Genomic DNA, 21,598 nt, shown 5'->3' on the forward strand with positions numbered 1-21,598 from the left:
GTCCGTTGATTGACAATGATTAAGTAAAATTGCATATCTTCATTTGCGGTGCATCCGAGATTGACGAGATCGGCGAAGATCAGTAATATTTTGAAAAGAAGTTAAATTGTAGGAATTGCAATTCGGCCAGGTTGACGAAAGTTTTAATTTAAACAGCACGATGTTTGACTAGTATGTGAAATTTTGATTGAAACAGCTTGTCTGTCTTGTATATGGCTGAAATTAGCCGTTCTTGTGGTTGCTGACATTTGGCTGAGTGCCAGTATAGACAGGTTGAGCTGGTTCAATAACTCGTGATTTTTATCTGGAAAATCAAAACATAAAAATAGTCACAGCTTTTGTGGCATAATTTCAAACGACGTGCGTGACGTGTTCGATATTGAAAAGGTATTAGCATATTCATAAATACCGTTCAAGGAAAGGTTGTGAACTTCGTGTAATGAGGTCAATATGACACGGTGTGACCGAACACACTGAACACAGTTGAGAGAAACCCAATGTCCTTGGAATGGCATGCATACCGACACTTAATGAGACACAATGTCACAACAACATTCCATGGGCACATATGTTGTAAATCCACGATGTAGTTAAAGTGACCGTACTAAGAGGTTAACAGGAAATAGCAGCCACTCTTGGCTCTCAAAAGTGGCCGCTTTTTTCCTCGTATTTTAACAATTTCCTACTGCAACGTCAATCCTTTCTCGATAAGGCTCTACGTGTTGCATAAGTCATGTAACTCTTTTTTTTCTAGTGAACAATACAGATTAAAAAACAAAAAGGGAAACCAATACAGCTACACACACGTGACTATTTTTTTCACGACGAAAACAGTTGCTGATTGGATCAAGGCGTACTGTATGGTACACGATTTGGTTATTTTATCTATTCACATTTGTAGGTGCAACTATTTTGCATGCAGTCGTGCTCCGTCAATTAGAAAGTCTGAGTAATACCAGGTTCATTCTATTTAGATGTACCATTGCTACAAACTGTTATGGCAGAATCTGAAACAAACCTACCAGAAATTGACTGGGACTTAGAATACATTTTGTCTCGAGTCGATGTTGACGATGCTGAGGACTTGTAACTAGGGGATATGCAGAATGAATTTCAGGTTCCTGCACCAGTTGACAGGGCAAATGTCCATGCATATCAGCAAGAACTTGTTCCGAAGAGTACTTGAACAGCTAGGCAATGGGGCGGTGTCGCAGACATGGGTGAGCCTGATACAATTGTTCCTGATGTGGACGGGGATTCCTTACCATTGAATTTCTGGCTGTTCAAATTCGTGATAGAATGTAGAAGACAAAATGGTCAGGTTTATCGTCCTAATCTTTGAGAAAGCTTCGTTGTGCTCCTTTCAGGACTTTGCGGGATGAATGTTGCAGGCCAGATTTAAACTTCATAGACAAAACGTACCATTAACTTTCTAGGGTTTAGAAATACTGTGGATGGGATTAAGTAGGAGCTTTCACACATGCCGGTATTAATGTTGTAAAGAAACGGTCAGAGTCGCATTCTGTCGCTGATGTATAAAATGATGAGAACACTTGATGGTGCTACCACCGCACTTGGTTTCAGTTATGCCTCAGCTATGAGCAAAATATATCTTCGGTTTACGAGCAGCCATAGTCCCCCTGGAGCAGCAAATGAACACGAATCCTTGACTGTTGACCAACTATTATTGCACCACGACCCAACTTTTGAATACATCATATTTCATGGAAAACCTTCGAAATCGGTCCAATGTGTTTTTCATCGAAAACGCGGGTAAAAGTTTAAACAATCAAACACTAAAGTCTATGCCCGAGCAGACAATCCACTTTGCGATGTTAAATTGTGACGCGAATACATGTCTCATATTCAAAAGAATGGACCAGTCTATCACTGACCACTACCTAGATGAAGAAAGCTGGTCACATCAAATTCTCTGTGCAAAAGATTGGAGAACACACATTGCAAATATACAGTTAAGAAATGACAAACAACGCTGGACACTCAGGCAAGATGAAATGCGTATGATTTATACCAAATTTCACAAATCCTAATTACAGCTACATATATGGTACACAGTTGCTTAATCCAATTTGCAAATGTTATACTCGTAATTAAAAATGTTTTTGTCGAATAGGTGACTCGGGCTACCACGTTATTTCGATGAACTAATTGTGGAACGCACAGGACAAGGGAGTTTGGTTATCAGAAATAGCACAGTCACCTGTGGTCGGTCTATTCCGCTCGGCGTCTATGCCCCATAGACGTGTGTACATTTGCCAGAGAAGAAGCCTCAGGCATATGTACACACGTCTATGGGGGCATAGACGCCGAGCGGAATACACCGACCATAGGTGACTGTGGAAATAGCAAATGAACCAGTGAAGATCAAATAAATTCTGTATCAGACAGAAGCTGCCAATCTTGTAAATTTCGGCCATTTTTACAAAATCGTCACAACACCGTTTCGAAGGCTGATATGCTGATTTTACATATTTTTGACCTCGACCAAAAAAATTGGAGGCGAAAGTAGAGCTGTTCGTAACTGCCCTCCCACTGGCATGCCCGGAAAATATGCCGGTCCATTGAATTATAATACTCTCTGCCTTCCGGTATCTATGGTCTGCTCGCTGCCCACTCCCCACAAGTTCAAGCTGCCAACTGCCCTCCCCTACCACTGAATTTCTGCATTGCCCACTAGCTTCTCATATTCCCACATGAATTTCATTTATGCAAATATTTATCTATCACCCAGAGTGCGTTCGTTCAGTGCATGGATCCAATATACATTCGTGTTCACTGTAAAGCTGCAAGATTGTCAAAGTAAAGTGAAGTAAAGATTGACATATAAATAAGTGATTTAAATCATTACAAACAAATTACAATGAGTTATTCAAAATTTAAGACCTTTATTGCCTGACAAAATTGGCTGTTGCCTGATATTTAAAGAACAAGTCATCGTTGATGACACAGTCCCCACTTGTTAATGGGTACTTTGATTACAAGTCCTTGGAGAGGATAGAGTCCGGTTCATTAATTGGGTCTGTGATTAAAGATGAGTTGCATGGTGGTGAAAACGTAAAACCAATGTGGGCTTCAAGTTTCAAATGTAAGTGTTGAAGTTGTCAAAACACTTAGCTGAGACGAGTTCTGTTTCTTGGGCTTTAAGTTTCAAACTGTCAGAGCTGAAGTTGTCAAGAAAACCATTTAATGCACGGCTGGGATCATCTCCGGTATTACTGAAAGGAAACTTTTGATGGCATGCTGTTTCAAAATAAGACACCAATAACCATCCGTAATTCTTTGAATAATTTTATTCATAAACTTAACCTGACAACGATAAACGATCACGTTTAAAAAGCACTCACTAACTGACGTCACATGATCAATAATATACCTTGAGCAAGAAATGCCACAATCTGATATTTTTGCCACACCGCGTGACGTCGCATGGTCAATAATATACGTTCCTTAAGCAAGAAATACCAGTCTGATATTTTACCATACCACGTGATTTATTAAAAAAACCCGAAAATTACAGAATCGAATAAGATTACCGGAATGCTCAGTTTCATTTATTACATTAATTTAACAAAATGAACTTCAGTCTTGTTTCTTTCGTCAACATGCATTTGGGATAAATCTTAAGGTTGATTAAACTAACACAAAACACATAAAATTCAAAACATTCAAGAGTAATACAAGTATCTTACACATACAACAATTCTGCCCATCACATTTACTTGCATAATAATTTGCATAATATCGTTTTAAATAGAAAAGAATTGCTGTGTTCATTTCATGTCCTTATCTGTTTCGTGTGCGAATTGTTGTCAACTTTCCCTTTGGTCCATGCAATATGACATAAAACTGGTCCATTAATCATTTTCATTCAAGGTAATACATTACCAGGTCCATGGGACATTTGAGATTTACAAATTTAAGTAGGACCATCCTGAACCACTGATAGTTAGTGGTGGTACCAGGTGTCCGGAATGGGTAAGCGTACCCTGCTACCATGCTACACCCGTCAGGATTGGTCCCAAAATTGTCTAATATTGTATGAAGTGATACAGTATATGAATCACTGTTATAAGTCAAAGCCGGGAATGCTGTCGCTAATCATTTGAGTGACCGAGGTGTCATATTTGGCCACAATGTCATAATATCGACCGTAGAACTTTTTGAAAGTCCTCACGAGTCTTTTGGATGTATATCCCTGTCTCACTAGTTTTGATACTAATAAGCTGTGTCTCATTTGAAAATCCACGTAGGAATCACAAGCCCTACAATATCTGAGAAGTTGAGACACATACACACCATAAGCAGGTGCAGATGTAATATTACTTGATAAGTGGGGATAATTTATGATTTCAAAATCAAAATCATCCCTTTTGTCATACAGCTTGGTGTGTAGCCCATTAGTACCCACTTGCAGGAACAGATCAAGATATGAAGCTGAGTTCCTACTCTCAGTTGTTTCTTTGATTTCCAATTCATCAGGGTATATATGATGTAAGTAATTTGATATGTCTGGATTGTTTAGACTAATCAGATCATCAATATATCAACGAACAGGCAAATAGTAAACGTATAGAATTATAGGGGATTAATCCAAACTCTGCTTAATAATATTTTTCCATGGGCAATGAAAGTACATTTGTTTTAAATTTGCATGCATTAAAATGAGTTATTAAAATGATGAATTCTTGTGATTATAGTCCAGATATTCTATAGGTATGAGTCCAGATATTCTATAGGTATGAGTCCAGATATTCTGTAGGTATGAGTCCAGATATTCTGTAGGTATGAGTCCAAATATTCTATAGGTACGAGTCCAGATATTCTATAGGTATGAGTCCAGGTATTCTATAGGTATGAGTCCAGATATTCTATAGGTTACGAGTCCAGATATTCTATAGGTATGAGTCCAGATATTCTATAGGTATGAATCCAGATGTTCTGTAAAACTTACAAAGTAATCCACTTAATCTATTTGATCGACACGGGACAAACAAAAGTTATGTTAAAATGAAAAAAGAGTTATTTTTACGGGATTGAACATATAATCATGAAATTTAAATCGCAAAATCCGAACTTTGAAAGGTCTAAAGACAGAATGTACACTTTTAAATAAAACCTTCAGTTGATATATTCATTGGCAATTTTCACATGTCGGTTATGGAGATTTAATTTGCAAAATAACCAGACCCGAGTGGTAACGACTGCACCCGATCAATTGTTTCGTATTCTGCCCTTATTGAATATTGGCTCACATTAATATTACCTTATTTAAAATGCCACTAGTGAACAGAGAACAAGACCCATGCGTTTTCGCCATTTTGTTCTCAAAACTGATTTCTGTTCCCCGAAGCCTTCGGCAGTTGAATCCGCAATGACGGTCAAGCAATAAGCAGACCTATCTCGTTTGATGTTGTTTTGAAAACGAGACATCAGTTTCATTACAATTATCTTTCAGTTCTGTCAGCAATGGTTCTGAAAGACACCACATACTTCAAAGGTAAGCTTTCTTTCAGGTGTTTGATGGCTTTCTCAAAGATAGCAATCTGAGTGGGTGGCGCGTTGATTTTGTTATCGCCCTCGTTCAACATTTTACAAATGGTACACAGCTGCTGTAAAATTCCCTCGGACGAGGATGTGATAACTGCGATGTGGTCCTCTGTATGATAAGCGTCGCTGGTAGTTGCCGGTAGGTTTTCCGATACATGAAATATGGATTCAGTGTCCTGTGAACATAAATGTAGAAGAATGTTTAATTCTTGGATTTGGTGAGACCATTTAATATATTTCATCACATTTATAGCATAAGCTATGCTCCAGTACACAGTTCTGTAGAGATTTCAATAATTCATTATGATTTGTATCATAGAAGATTCTTCAGTGAAGTCTACCATAGACTAGTTGTAAAAATTCTGAAAACGTACTTGTAAGCACACCATTCTTCTCAATTCTCATTTTAAATGATTTGGAAAAAGATGCATGTTTGAGAGAGGAGATCGCATTTCCACTGATTTTATCTTCAGCCATACAGAATGTGTTGGAAAGTACGGAGACTAGTTGCACCTATTTTATATAATATTGATTTTTTCAAATGGAAATTACAAAAAAAATTTGCATAGTTTTCTCAGAGACTGACCCCTTCAGTTCGTCACTTGCTACCTAAAAGAGTGGCATTTGCGTAGAGAGCGCCCTCGAGCGACGGATCTTTCAGTCTGTCTGCGACTGTGCTTTGCATAACATTAGCGCCGATTCCAGATACCACTGTGCACTGAGTGTATAATCTAGATATTTTATTCAATGCACGTGACCAATCGTATCTAATCAAGTTACATGTAAAACTATTTCAGGAAATTGGCATTGGCTTTCGTGTTCAGATCGAAAGGATGGAACAATTTGTTCAACTGATTGTGTCAACTGCATCTCAGATTCAAATCTGAATGCGCTGACCCTCAGATTGTCGTCTTTACTTTAAATAATTCGTTTAATTGATGAAAATTGATACCTTCTTGCAAGATGTAATTAGAGATAACTATTCACTAGGTGTAAGATTTTACCGTTTGGTTGAAGAAACCTTTACTTGTTTAAATCGTCGCAAAATTGCCCACTCCCCTTACGTGTGATCGAGTCACTGCGTTCACGACCACCATTTTTCCCTGATTTTCCCCTGAATTGAAAATAAATATTCCAGATTTGAAAGTTAAAATAAAATCCATTTGTCACAAGATTAAGTTTATGGCTTGGCTAGAAGAATTTGAAATACACTTACTTTCACGTCAATCACAGGTAGCGCAGCAGAATTACAGTGGACGCATGCGTTGTAGAACGTATTTCATTGTTTTCATGCTCGACAAATGTAGCCAATGATTCGATCACTAAAAAGTAGTTTGCACCTCGAAAGTGAAAGACTTATGCTTCGCTTAAACTTTCCTCAGTGAAACTTTAGACCATTCTCTTGCCAAATCAAGATTAAAAGTCAGAGGTCACACTGCAAAGTTTGGTACTAGAGAAACAAATTAACTCACATTTACCGACGTTTGAAATTCAAAATGGCCGCCATCCCTTTTGGAAAAAATATAATTTCGATTTTCAAAATGCTAAGACTGTGAAAATATTTCTTACTCCAAGAAATTCAAAATAAGCCCCCACAAGCGGTTGATCAGAGAAGTATTGTTAAAATTTGAGAGCCCGAATTTCTGGCCCGGAGGTGCATTATACCATAAATGACACACGGTTCTTAACATCCATGGTGACACGTTTGAGCTGGAGAAGTGTTGAATACTCACTTTAAAAATGGAAAGCATTGATCCTTTCATTGTTCCCTCTGAATAATTATCCAGGAAGTTAAAATCTTTGCAAGAATTCTTCAAATACGAACTGATTTCCGATTCTAATGCAGCTACTCCGCCGATTACGTTGATAAGTTGGGCCAATCGTAGATGCCGCGTAATCGTCGCCAGGGTAATGCGGCTGGACGCGTCATCAATTTCGTTCTTTAACGCTTTCTCGGCTATTTTCAACGTCCTCGTAGCTGTGGCCAGACTCCTGCTGGAAGCAGTTAATTGTCTGCTGTAGTGTGTTGCCATTGTCTGAAATACAATACAACACACATATTGACGTCATAGCTCAGCGGTTCAACGTTTCATTAGAAATAATATATTCAGTAACTCATTAGAAGTAATTGGAATCCTAAATTGTAAAAAATAGATAGCTTTTAGTTCGCTTTCGTAATTATGATATTGAAAGTAACGTTTCAATTACGGAATTATGGAATTTGTGACAAGCTGCACTGTAAAGTTAAGTGTTAAAGGATAGAACACCAATTAAACGCCTTTTTGTAACACTTTTTGAACGCCTGTAGACGTTCAGAAATTTAACACTACGTGTTCAACTAACGTTCAATTTTTGAACACACGTGTGCAGATTTTGAACGCTACGTGTTCATCAGACATTATATTGAACGCCATGTGTTCCATATCTGAACACACGTTGCACAGGAAATGTGTTCAAAAAATTGAACGCTTTTACGCGTTCAAAGGGCTGTAACACTTTTTGAACGCATGGACGCCGTTCAACGATAAGTGTGTTAAAGGCTAGAACACATGATGCGCGCTTGTTGAACACCTTTAATTTGGGGCGTTCACGGGGTGTTCAAGCCTTGAAATAACATTACAGACCATTGATATCCAGTAAAATTATTTATTCTAAAAATACACGAAACATTTCTAGAATGAAATACAATAATTTACTGTAAAATGGGCTAATAAACATCGCAACTTTGTATGTAAAGTTTGTCAGAGGAAATAACCAAGTGTTAACACCTTCCTATCAAAAACATAAGCAATAAAAATCACCATATTGTGGATTACGTTTTATGTTCATACTTGTTTAAAATGTACAAAAATCATCTGAAAAAGCTCAAAATTTGGCATACTTATTGTGTTGAAAAGTGCATACCCCATTTTTGTAAGATGGCTTCTTAAAGACATTCCTCTTGTATAGACAATTGTAAATTTTGAAGAAAAAAGGAGTTAGTCAAGGCTTCTCTAGAGCACATGGTATATATGGTATATCCACACTAAAGTAAACACAACATGTTAAGTTGTCAAAGTGTCACAGTAAGGCACAACATGCAGAAAGTGGGGAAAGTGGGTCCTTGGCAGGGTAAAACCTATTTCCTTGTCCAACAAAGTCCTTCATAAACAAAAAGGTTTGTTTGTTTGTAATATCTTAAATAAACCCTGAAATAAATTGGTGACATTTCAAAAATATACTTCTCAGAAATTTAAAACATATTCGTAAAGACCTTTCGAATTCTGGTGTACCCTGCTATTAATTTTTATACATTTTTTTTTACCAAAAATGGTAAAAATCACCCTTAAACTGAAAAAAATGTACATTTTATCATAACTTGAATATATCACATTCTGGTAATCCCTAATGTCTTAAAAATGTGTGAAATGTCTTTAATGTCCTAAAAATACAAAGTTGCAAATTTCTGCATAATTTGAACAATCTGAAAAAGACTATCAGTAGAGATCTAAGCTTATGTCTTAAATATCAAAGCTAACCGATTAGCAGTTTTGAAAAAGATTTTTTAAAGATATTTTTGACCAAAAATGACAAAACTTGCCAGTAAATATAAAAAATTGAATATTTCATCACACCTAGCACAAATTTGACTAAGGTCATTTTTAGGGACATGTTTACCAAATATTGAAGACGTGAGTAAAAGAGAAGAAGATTTTTCCAAAAAATAGCCAAATTTGCCTCAGAAATAAATTTGCATATTTCAGCATAATTTGAACATATCTGATGAGGGTAATCCCTTGGGACCTGTAATCCAAATATGAAAGGATTCGTACAGGCTGTTTTGAAGAAAACCTCTGGATGTACAAATTTGAGGATAATGCTACACATCCACCTATTTAACTGACAGCAAAGCTAAAAACCAGTTGCTAAGTACAAGAGACGTGTTGAGCTACAATACAAAATAATCTACGGTTTGGTAGCAGGCTATGATCAACTAAATGTTTCAAGGGCATAAGCTTTCAAAGATCATAGCATGCTACCAAAGCTTAGATTAATTCAGAACAAAAATACAGAAATTTATCAAAATTCAGTTACTGACCCTTGGAAGTTTAAATGTACATTACAGATGAACTGAGGTTCTCAAGCTTGTTTCCAGACAGCTACCTGTACACTCATCTTCTTCATTATCTGTATCACCAGCTTCTGTAACAACTCTTCCATTTTCAGTTAAATCCAACTTTTTACATCGATTCCTGAAAAATGCAACAATAGGTAATATGGCGAGATGAAACTTTAAATGAAAGACAAGGGACTGATTAGGTTAAGGAAAAGGGGAGACTTTCATATACAGTGCCTCTCTTCAATACTGTTACAAAATATTTGCTGCTTCTTGTCATCAACTGATTAAAATAAAAAGCCAAACTCTCATATGCTGAAACAATACAATGTATACTCTACGATGTTTACCTGATGTTTTACATGCGATTGTGTCTACTAAAAGACATGTGTTAGCTGTGATTACGCAGCAGCACTATGCAAGGCGTATCGATCGCGCTCAGGTCAAGGGTTATCGCTACAGTTGTGTTGCTATGACCCTTGACCCGAGTGAGATCGATCGATAGGCCATGGCCAAAAGTACCACTGCGTATTCACAGCCAGTTGTTGGTATACCAGCCATGAAAGAAAAAAAAGGTTTCTTCACGTAGTTAAGCTATTTCAAGGTACAATACAATTAATTTCAAAGGACGATAATATAGATGCTTCAAAAATCTAATAGCTTTCACTATTTTGGAGAGGAAACTTACCCTTTCTGGTCTTGCTTCCGCACGATCACGACTTCAGGGTGCGCTTACAAGAAAAATGTCGCAACTTCCGTTTGGATGCATCATGGGATGGGAAAAGACACCAAACTTGAACACCAAGTGTTTAGAAGTAGAACGCTTCTTGCACGCCGATGTTAAAATTAAAACGTTCATGGTGGTTTTCTGATTTTCTTTTCTAATTTTTAAACTTTCAACCCGTAATAAACGTGTAAAATTATTTTGTATACTTCCTTTTTTAGAAATAACATGCTTTCAGCAATTGCAGGCCGGAAATATTTTTCACTTAGTGTGAAATTTGTTACACCGAAATCCGTGTACGTTTACCGGACAGTGAAGCAATAGTAAATTTAATATAGCCATTGTAAAGTAAAAAAACACAAAAGACTGTTAATTGTTTCACAGTATTGTAAAATTTCTATGATGCTGAGTTTTTGAACACTTGAAGGAGATCGTTGTTAACACATAGTGTTCAGGTTTAGAACATCATTGTTAATATTATGAACACTAGTGTTAACAATATGAACACCAGCCGTTCAAATTTGAACACCGACATGTACATTTTGAACGCGTAAAGACGCGTCTAGCGTCCGCTATTTTTACAGTGCATGGCAAAGCGGGAATTATATTTCATATGTCCCGTACCATGTTCAGTAAATATTTATCAATGCGCTTCTTATTGGCCTGTCAAAATTTTCGAACGGAGGTATATAAAGCGAGCGAAAACATGAGACTAATATAGAATCGTCAATTACCATATTTATTGATTGCTTGGGCAACAACTGTCTATTTACGTAAAATATCTAGTGTATTGTCTCCAAAAATTCCCTATACAACGTAAAGAAGTAATGGTATTCCAGAATCCGAATTGCATATTATTGTTATTTTTTCTTTCGTTTTTCCCGGTGTTTTTATTACACTAGCATAAAGCTAGGTTTTGTTGTCTGCTTTTATAGCAGGATGGCCTTTCTTTTGTTCCCATTTGTGAAGCGCCCTCCATTGTTTTGTTTTTGCCAGTCGTGGTACTTCTGTTCTGTTCACGACGATGGAAACATGAAAGATATGTAAATGCTACCACTAAGCTACCCTGTGCAGACCCGATAAGAGAAGGGTGAAACGATCCCTGAGCCAGTGAGATTAAACCCCTCTTGTCCCAAGTCAATGCAGGCAAGGTCAATTCTTCTCAACACAGCATTATGGATATTTTCGATCCATGTATTTATCATAGTTTAGTATCACTTTCCAGTCTTCCACTAACGCTGTCATAATTTTTAGAGGTACCGGGGCTTCCTAATCTCCTTTGTTGTCAGATACCCTGTTGTTTTCTGAAAAGTCATTTTCAGGTTCCAAAGTTCTTATTAAGGGAATAGATTGTAAACGCTACATTTATCTTCCACTTCAAGGTGTCTAATTAGTCTTCGGTCTTTACTTTGTTTCTTGACCTGTGACTCAAGGTATCAGACCTTTTTGTCTTTTAAAGGATTCTCCCTCTTCTTTGAAATAACCCTCCTGGGGACAGGGTCATTACTAATCCACTCTGTAAAAATAGCGGACGCCAGACGCGTCTTTACGTGTTCGAAATGTAGACGTCAGTGTAATCAAATTTGAACGCCTAGTGTTCATATCGTTAACACTAGTGTTCATACTATTAACAGTGATGTTCTAAACCTGAACACGGAGTGTTAACAACCATCTCCTTCAAGTGTTCAAAAACTCAGCATTACAGAAATTTTACAATACTACAAAACAATTAACAATCTTTAGTGTTTTTCACTTTACTATGTCTATATTAAATTTACTACTGCATCGCTGTCCGGCAAACGTACAAGGATTTTGATATAACGAATTTCCCACTAGGCCTAAGTGAAAAATATCTCTGGTCTAAAAATACTGAAAACATGTTTTTTCTAAAAAAGGAAGCATACAAAATAATTTTACACGTTTATTACGGGTTGAAATTTTGAAATTTTGAAAAGAAAATCAGATAACCACCATGAACGTTTAAATTTTAACATCGGCGTGCAGAGGCGTTCTACTCCTTAACACTTTGTGTTCAAGTTTGGTGCCTTTTCTTATCCCGTAATGCATCAAAACGGAAGTTGCGACATTTTTCTTGTAAATGCACGCTGAAGTCGTGATCGTGCGGATGCAAGACGAGAAAGGGTAAGTTTTCTCTCCAAAATAGTAAAAGGTGTTAAATTTTGAAGCATCTGTACTATCATCCTTTTAAATTATTTGTATAGTACTTTGGAATAGCTGAATTACATGAAGAAACCCTATTTTTTCTTTCAGTGGCTGGAATACATACACTAGCTGTCAATACGCAGCAGTGTTTTGGGCAACGGCGTATCGATTGCACTCGGGTCAAGGGTCACCACCGCAAAACTGTGGCGATGATCCTTGACAGAGTGCGATCGATGTGTCACATTACCGCTGCGTAATCACAGCTACCACATGTCTTTTAGTAATCACAATCGCATGTAAAACATTAGTTAAACATCGCAGAGTGTACACTCTATTATTTCAGCATATGAGAGTTGGCTTTTCTTTTACTTCTCATTTGTTGATGACGAGAAGAAGCCAATATTTTGTAACAGTATCGAAAAGGGGCACTGCATACCAAAGTCACCCCTTTTCCTTAACCTTATAAGGCCACCTTGTCTCTCATTTAAAGTCTCATATCGCCATATTACCTATTGTTGCATTATTTTCAGGATGTGAAAAGTTGGATTTACCTGGTAATCGAAGAGTTATTACAGAAACTGATGGTACAGAAATTGAAGAAGATGAGTGTAGGGGTAGCTGTCTGGAAACAAGCTTGAGAACCTCAGTTCATCTCTAATGTAGATTTAAACTTCCAACGGTCAGTAACTGAATTTTGATAAGTTTCTGTATTTTTGTTCTGAATTTATCTAAGCTTTGGTAGAACGCTATGATCAACTAAGTGTTTCTGGAGAGTAAGCTTTCAAATACGTATAGTCTCCCTCATCAGATGCAAGAATGGAATGAAGAATTAAAGCAGAAAGCGACAGAAAATTCAGAAAGAAAAATGTACACTCTGAATTTCTGAATTTTTTGAAATTTTCACTCTGATTTTCTGTCGCTTTCTGCTTTAATTCTTCATGCCACCCTAGCATCTGATGAAGGAGACGTCACGTGTTTGAAGGCTTATGCTCCAGCAACATTTAGTTGATCATAGCCTGCTACCAAATCTTAGGTTATTTTGTATTGTAGATCAACACGTCTTTTGTTCTCGATTTGTAACTGTTTTTAGCTTTGCTTTCAGCGACACAGAGCTTATCTAATAGGTGAATGTGGGGCATCGTCCTCAATTTTTTACATCCCAAGCTTTTTCTTCAAAACGGCCCGTGCGATTCCTTTAATATTTTGAGTACAGGTTCCCAGGGATTACCCTAATCATATATGTTCAAGTTATGGTGAAATACGCAAATTTGTATTTTTGAGGCAAATTTTGCTATTTTTTGGCAAAAATCTTCTTGGACAAGGAAATGGGTTTTACATATTCAAGGACCCCTGTACCAACATTCTGCATGTTATGTTTTACTGTGACACTTTGTGACAACTTGACATGTTGTGTTTACTTTAGTGTGGACACAGAGTAACATACACAGAGTGGCAACACCTATTGTTTAAGGCGTGAAGCGGTTACGTAAGCAATCCATGTTTGCCTCGCCTCACGAAGCTCTTGGCTCTCTTTTCCGAAGAGTGCCGACCATGCAACCTTCGGTAATTTTCGGATCTTCACCATTTGTTAAGCGAAAGTATGTTCGACAAAGTTTGTGTTGTTGTTGTCGTGTGGTGCTGATCGGAATTGATGTGCTGGAAAAAAACGGGAATGTTTTGAGCTTCAGGAAAGTGGGCTTTACCGTTTTAAAAATTCCTCTCATATTTTTATGAATATATAATGAGTGTGTTTGAACCAAATGTGAAAGTCTTTTATCGATACTGTCTGGTTTTACTCAATGGTTTACGGTCAGTCATACCGTCTTTTACACGTGCGTCAAGAAAGGACATGTTTATGAAACTGGTGGCGTGTTATGTTTTGATTGGCGTGAAGCAGTGTTTCTGGCCTGAGAGCTCACAGAGTAACTATGGTTGCTACGCGACTGGCAGTACGATGCCATCTCGTCGTATGTTTCGCATAATCTCGGGTAATTATCAACCACAAACAACGCCTCCAAAAAGTTTTACACCTTTGAAGCTCATTTTAATATGAAAAGCCAATAGTCTACCGAGACGACCATGGAACAAAAGGCATGCAAGTGTTGCCACTCTGTCTATGGTACTCTGTGGTGTGGACAACTATGTACCGTGTGCATAAGAGAAGCCTTGACTAACCTTTTTTCCAAGTCTACAATTGTCTAAACAAGAGGAAATGTCTTCAACCATCTTTAAAAAACGGAGTCAACATTTCATACGAATACGTGTTTTCAACACAATAAGTAAGCCAAATTTTGAGCTTTTTCAAAACAGATATTTTTGTACGTTTTTACATGTATGAACATATAACGTAATCCGTAATAGTTAAGTTAAACCTGTTTTGTCATTACTTTGTTCATATTTTTTGAAAACGATCTACAGTGTTTATAAGGGTTTTCTCTTGTTTGTGTTTTTTGAGCTTTTTCAAAACAGATATTTTTGTACGTTTTTACATGTATGAACATATAACGTAATCCGTAATAGTTAAGTTAAACCTGTTTTGTCATTACTTTGTTCATATTTTTTGAAAACGATCTACAGTGTTTATAAGGGTTTTCTCTTGTTTGTGTTTTGATTGGAAGGTGTTTACACCGTTGGTGTTTTCCTCTGACAAATTTTACAAAGTGACCATGTTTATTTTCCCATTTTACACTAAATAATTGTATTTTACTCAAGGAATTTTTGTGCATTTTTAGAATAAAATAATTTTACTGAATATAAGTGGTCCGTTATGTTATTTCCAGGCTTGAACATCCCCTGAACGCCCAAAATTAAAGGTGTTCAACAAGTGTATATCATGTGTTCTGTCCTTTAACACACTTATCGTTGAACGGCGTCCTTGCGTTCAAAAAGTGTTACAGCCCTTTGAACGCGTAAATGCGTTCAATTTTTTGAACACATTTCAGATATGGAACACCATGGTGTTCAATATAATGTCTGATGAACACATAGTGTTTAAAATCTGCAAACGTGTGTTCAAAAAATGAGCGTTGGTTGGACACGTAGTGTTAAATTTCTGAACGTCTAGACGCGTTCAAAAAGTGTTACAAAAAGGCGTTTAATTGGTGTTCTATCCGTGAACACTTAACTTTACAGTGCACTTGTGACGGATAAACCTCGTTTAAATGAAGATCCAGAGCCAATTGAACTGGGAATTTCTGAGAATTCGTCTGAGTCAGGTGTTTGATACGGATTATTCCGTTATCCCTAGTGGATTTCAAATCTCCGGTGAAACTTCAGCTGACCAAGGTCAGACATTGTCTAGATTAAATTTTATTGAAAAACAACGCAAGGACCCAGATGTTTGTTTGACAGGGTCGCTGATATCTTGGTTTGATTGGGCAATAAACATCAAATTATCGTTCCAAAGTAGCTGAAATTTTGCGCCTCGCCCATTAAACTCCCTGGACTGGTAATTTAGGATCTAGGAGTCAAGAAGACTTATAATAAAATTCTCAGTCACTTTTATTGGTCTAGTCTCGTGAGAGATATGGCACTTTGCTGTAAAACTTGTCACACATGTCAAATGGTAGGAAAACCAAATCAGATCATTTCAAAGGAAGCCAATTGCTGCATTTCAAGAATCACTCATAGAATGTGAAGGGACCCTGCCTAAAAGTAGATCAGAAAATTAGTTCATGTTGACCATAATATGTACATTTACTCGGTTCCCAGAAGCCAATACCACTGAGAAACATAAAGGCATGGAAGCTTAAGTCAAATTTTTCACTTAATTTGGCCTTCCTAAATCTTTCCAGATTAAGGTTCCAACTTTGTCTAGAATTTTTCAACAATTCATGGATCAGCTAGGCATTAAGCAGTATAGGTCCTCCGTCTACCATCAGGAAAGTCAGGCTGCTTTCGAGCTATTTCATCAAACTTTGAAAAAGGTGATCAGAGCCTATTGTTTTGATACAAAGAAGCACTGCGATGAAGGCATTCGTTCTCTTCTCTTTGCTGTTGACGCCCTCAACCAGCGTACTTTGTAATGGCTACAATAAAGAAGACTGGTTGAAATTTTTCGCTAATACAATAAATGATTTACTATCGCTACAGAAAATGATTTTATTTTCTCTGGGAATAACAATTGACTCTATGGGAAGATGTCCTCATATCCTAGAGCTTCCATCCACTTTTTGGCTTCATCGTAGTAGATTCGTTCCACGTCCATTGTAAAATATTTACTTCAAAGAGTATTAGCTGATATAAATCCAGCATTGTCGTAAACAGCAGTCACAAAAAATAATCTTGAACTGTAAAAGATAATAATTATCCAATACAAGGTTTAAAAACTGATAAAAATTTTTAAAAAATAAATATTTTTAAAAATGTTGATGAAATTAAGGACTTTTTGTTGAATTTTGCTTCAAGTTTATACTCATATTATTTATTTCAATATTAAAACTCCTTCATCGCGATAACGAAATAGAATTAACTAAGTTCAATCTGTAGGTTAACTTTTTTGTGAAGGCCAAAACCGAGTAAATGCCACTATAAATAAAAATAGGTTACAAACCACCTTCACTGATTGACCATGATGTCGGTTGACCTTAAGTGACCTCAAACAATGATTACCGGCAAGTTGCTGCGGCGTGACGATCTATACCACTCACAGACTTTCATGGCAATAGTTTGTAAGATTGAATACTAAATGAGCATAAAACATTGCAAAGATTGGCGTGAGTGGGGCGGGGTATTGTATGCAAAAAATATGAATGTTAAAGTGATTAGATGGTCTGTGTGCGCACCGATTTTCTGTTTGCAAAAATTATTTTGTTTTGTTCAAGAAACCGAACAGCCAAAATGGCGAATTGCCAGTTCATATTTCTAATTTTTCGCATATTTCAAATCGCTATATTTCAAATATATCTTTTACCTAATGGAAAATTTGCCAATTTTGTTGTTGTGATATGGCGATAAATGTAAGGTTTGACGTGCTGTCGCACTACATTCATGGCAAAATACGATCTGACTTCTTGAAGAGAAGCATTTGAGAGCACCAAAAACATGCAATCTCATTTGAGTTGTGTTTGCAGAGTGAGAATTAAACAGCCTATGAACCTATCCAATTTCACACAAAATCATGGAAAGTATTGAATTCTCAGAAAAGTTCAGAAGTTCCAAGGGCTGATAACATATGGAAGGGTTGTAGTTTTTCATAATGAAGAAAATATTTTGTGAAACTTGCGTATTCCTTGTAGACACGGAGAAAATTTACTATTTTATTCTCCCCGTCATTTTATGAAGTTTTATCTTATCCAGAAGAGTCGATCCTCTCTGACTAAATCACTTGTCGCCGTTTGATTGCATTTACAAGGACGGTTTGTCGCCGTATGATTGTATTTTACAAAAATGGTTTGTCGCCGTATAGTTTTTGCAAGACAACGACGTTACGCCTTCCCCTTTTTCATTCAACCACAGAGAAACATATAGACCTATCTTTCTCTATGATTCAACCATGTTACTTTCAAGGTAGAATCTACTTCCCTTCAGATCAACCTTACCAGCTAATGCAACGACAAGAATATAAAACGAGTAGAGTAGCTGAAAAAGTAACGAGCAAAGCAAAGGGATAATGACACGCACTCAAATATCAGACCTAAAACATCATATCAGACCTAAAACGTTATATCAGACCTACAACGTCACGTATTTATTGACGTTAAAATTTGGGGAAAAGAAAGTACGTTTCGATTCAAAAAATCAGCATAGCCTCGAGCATTGGCATTTCACGGCCAAGGTAGGGACAATTTACACTTCGTGGAACCGTCAAGAGGGCCTTTTGGGTTAAAGGTCGAAGGTGTCCTGAGAATGTTCACGAGTGAGAATGCTTTGTTGAATATTGATAGTATCTGAACTACGCAATTGGTTTCGCAAATTGAAACTCAATAACAACAATGACACAGCAATAACAATAAGCCATAATAGCGATTTGTAGTTATCACTGGAGCCTCAGTACATGTGCGATGCCTTGAAGCTATCGTTGTTATTTGTAAACTTATGTTAATGAAGTTTCATAGCTCTTCTTGTCAAAATCCTACTTCGTGGCAATAAGATTCAGCTACAATCACGTATTTATTGACGTTATTATATATAACCGCAAGTTGAGAGATTACGTGAAAACGCTGCCTCGCTGATGATCAAGGTTTCCTTCTGTGATTGCCTTGAAATTATAATCCGATCATAAACGGCTGTGCAGCTGATGAAGCTAAAGGAAGGTTAAATTTGCTTGCGGCTGTTAATTGCAACTGACAGTAAATTAGAGCATCTTCAACAGTGGCAACATCTGCTGTTTCTGTCTACCTGTCTATCTATATCCTATCCTCGCTCATGCTAACTCAAAATATAGGATCATTGCACAGCGTCGGATGACGCTTGGTATATAGTATGACGACAATTTATGAAAAGGAATACAACAGAAACTCTCGTTGGTTTACGATCACAGTTATCACTGTAATTTTCTAAATTGTTGTAAAGATGTGGTTATATAAAAAATGAAGCCAAGGTAGTGTGAAAATGAAGTCTTGAAGCAATCGTCGTCATCGCCATTTTTCAATGTATACTAAAATCGCGCGAATATTCAAGGCTTACACTCAATTGCGAATCTTAAAACCGTTCTTTGCAGGTGATGCTGATCGAATCCATGCTAAAAATAGCCAACATGCCCTCGTTTGGGATCGCTGATCTGCGGTACAGGGTCTCCAGGGCACTGAAAAAATTAGCTAGTGTTGTGTCCGAAATTAAAGTTACCGTCCTAGTGGGTTTGATAAAGGACAGTCTGTCCGTGACGATAAATGTATGCGTGTTCCTTCCATTAATTATGTTTTGTCACAGTCCTGAAATTATCACGCTATTAAAATAAATCGAGCGTAGTACGCTTTATATTCAGCGAAAAGTCGTGAAAAGTATCAACGAAGGGGTCTATGCAAAAATGAACACTGAGAATGTACTATAGTATTGCAGACCATATGGAATGTGAGAGAGAGAGAGAGAGAGAGAGAGAGAGAGAGAGAGAGAGAGAGAGAGAGAGAGAGAGAGAGAGTTGGTAATGCTTGCAGTCTCTAATGTTAAACCCTTCAAGAAAACCAAATTTTAGATTTGCTGTGACAAAGACGGCTTAGAAGGGTCAACAGAAGAGACAGGGGAAGATGGCGAGAACGGAAATGACCCGAGACAGACATCAAGAAAAATAGGGATGAGCCAGATATATGAATATAAATGAACGGATAGGAAAGGAAAGTATTGACATCATATCATTCGATTACATGGCGAAAATCTGTCTGAACTACCACTTGTCAAGGTCAGAGTAAGAAAACGTTTGATAGTATTCAAAACACTGGTCGGTGGATTTGAACGAATATTCTAATCTGCTTCGTGTACATCTTATCACCGAAAAACAGTCAGGATATGGGAGTTAGATTTTAGAAAAGCGTCGGTCGCTGCTGTATTATTATATGTCGTTTTAAACGAATTGCCTTCCCACATCCATTTGATAATTAATGTTTTTAATGCATAAGCCTAATTGCATTGTCGAGCCTAGAAATAGATGATTGCATCTCATATGGTATCTAAACAATGAAGGACATTGGACAATATTGAGAGAGAGAGAGAGAGAGAGAGAGAGAGAGAGAGAGAGATTATGCTGACAAATTCCATGATAATTTTTTATGAGTGTGAATGTGAACATGACTTACCTCTTGTCTGTTATCATAGGTAACAACAGGCGATGACTATCACTATGACCGCTTTGTTCTCAAAATGTCGTCTGCTAATACAACATACCACTGCTTGCACTACAAATTTTCAATGACTAGCTCTCATGCAGAACGGTAAGAGATGTGGGTGACTATCTCTGGATATAACTTCTCGTTTTTCACTTTAGATGGAGAAATGGGGAAATAGTTAGAAAAACGCACGGAGCGAGTCCGAGCTGCGCTGTGATGAGGAACCCGTTCTTTGGTGACTGTATCATGCAAAGCAAAGAGACAATATTTCACACAAAGCACAATTATTATGCAAATTGCCATCCGGACGATCTCATCTTGGTGTGGGTAAAACAGACAGTCTGAGGCTGAGTTAAACACTATGCCGCCTTCCGCACCTTGGATTTTCAGCTGAGGTCAGTTTATTTGAATAGTTTGAAGGATAATTGATGCCCCAAGGTTCCCACGTTGTCAACAAAGTTGGTTTAGAACACAGTAAGAGCGCCATGGTGTGAATAACAGTCACATGAGCTAAGAAAAGTAACACGCATTTCATGTTTCTAAATTTAGGTAGATATGTCACTGGTACTTCAATCCTGCTGGTAGCTTCACAATATATCACGGTCCTTCTGGGGGACCGTGAATACATGTTAGACTTGCATGTTGATTGACGGGTCATACTGCGGGATTAGAACTTGTTGTCGAAAGGTAGACTTCAGAAAAATTCATCAGCCATATTGAAGTCGTAACTAGCTGTCTGTAGATGCCTGCGTCAAACATTCAAACACACTCGCCGTTATTATTGCTTGTAAAAACTCTGAAAATAGAATTGAAATGAAAAACCCGGGATCGGTACTCCTGATAATTTCATCCAGGGATGTGCCGCCCATTTCGAAAACATCTACCCATGTATTGGAAAAAATATAACCCATTGTTTTATAGGGCTTTGTTTGACAAATTTGGGGAATCTTCACCTTTGTTCTGTTGCATGTGAAGGTTTTCCAAATGCGTGGGACATTTGCTTTTGTTATCGGCCCGTGTTAAGGTCTTTTCGGATGAAAAATCGACCCATGTTTAGGGACAGTGACCCGTTCCGGCGGCACATACCAATACACATTTCTATGGGAGTACCCCCGGGATTTAAAACCAACATATAGTGCTATTTTGAGTTGCTTGTCAACATGATTGTCAAAAGCAAAATGTGATATGCATGGCTCTCCTTCACCAGAATTATGCAGATTTTCGGATAACAACAGTTCACTTTGAACTTGTAAAGCCTATATTGTTTTATTGATGCTTACTTTAATA

General features: G+C 37.3%; 1 long non-coding RNA gene across 1 annotated transcript; it reads right to left on the minus strand.

Annotated features, from left to right (window-relative positions):
* Positions 1-3,293: 3,293 nt before the first annotated feature.
* LOC139119502 (uncharacterized) lies at positions 3,294-20,788 on the minus strand. Its single transcript, XR_011548945.1, has 3 exons — positions 20,282-20,788; positions 7,302-7,604; positions 3,294-5,744 (listed from the first exon to the last, which is right to left on the minus strand). It is a non-coding gene; the product is annotated as an uncharacterized lncRNA (long non-coding RNA).
* Between the last annotated feature and the right edge of the window lie 810 nt (positions 20,789-21,598).

Source organism: Ptychodera flava, chromosome 19 (assembly GCF_041260155.1).
Source record: "Ptychodera flava strain L36383 chromosome 19, AS_Pfla_20210202, whole genome shotgun sequence".
NCBI lineage: Eukaryota > Metazoa > Hemichordata > Enteropneusta > Ptychoderidae > Ptychodera > Ptychodera flava.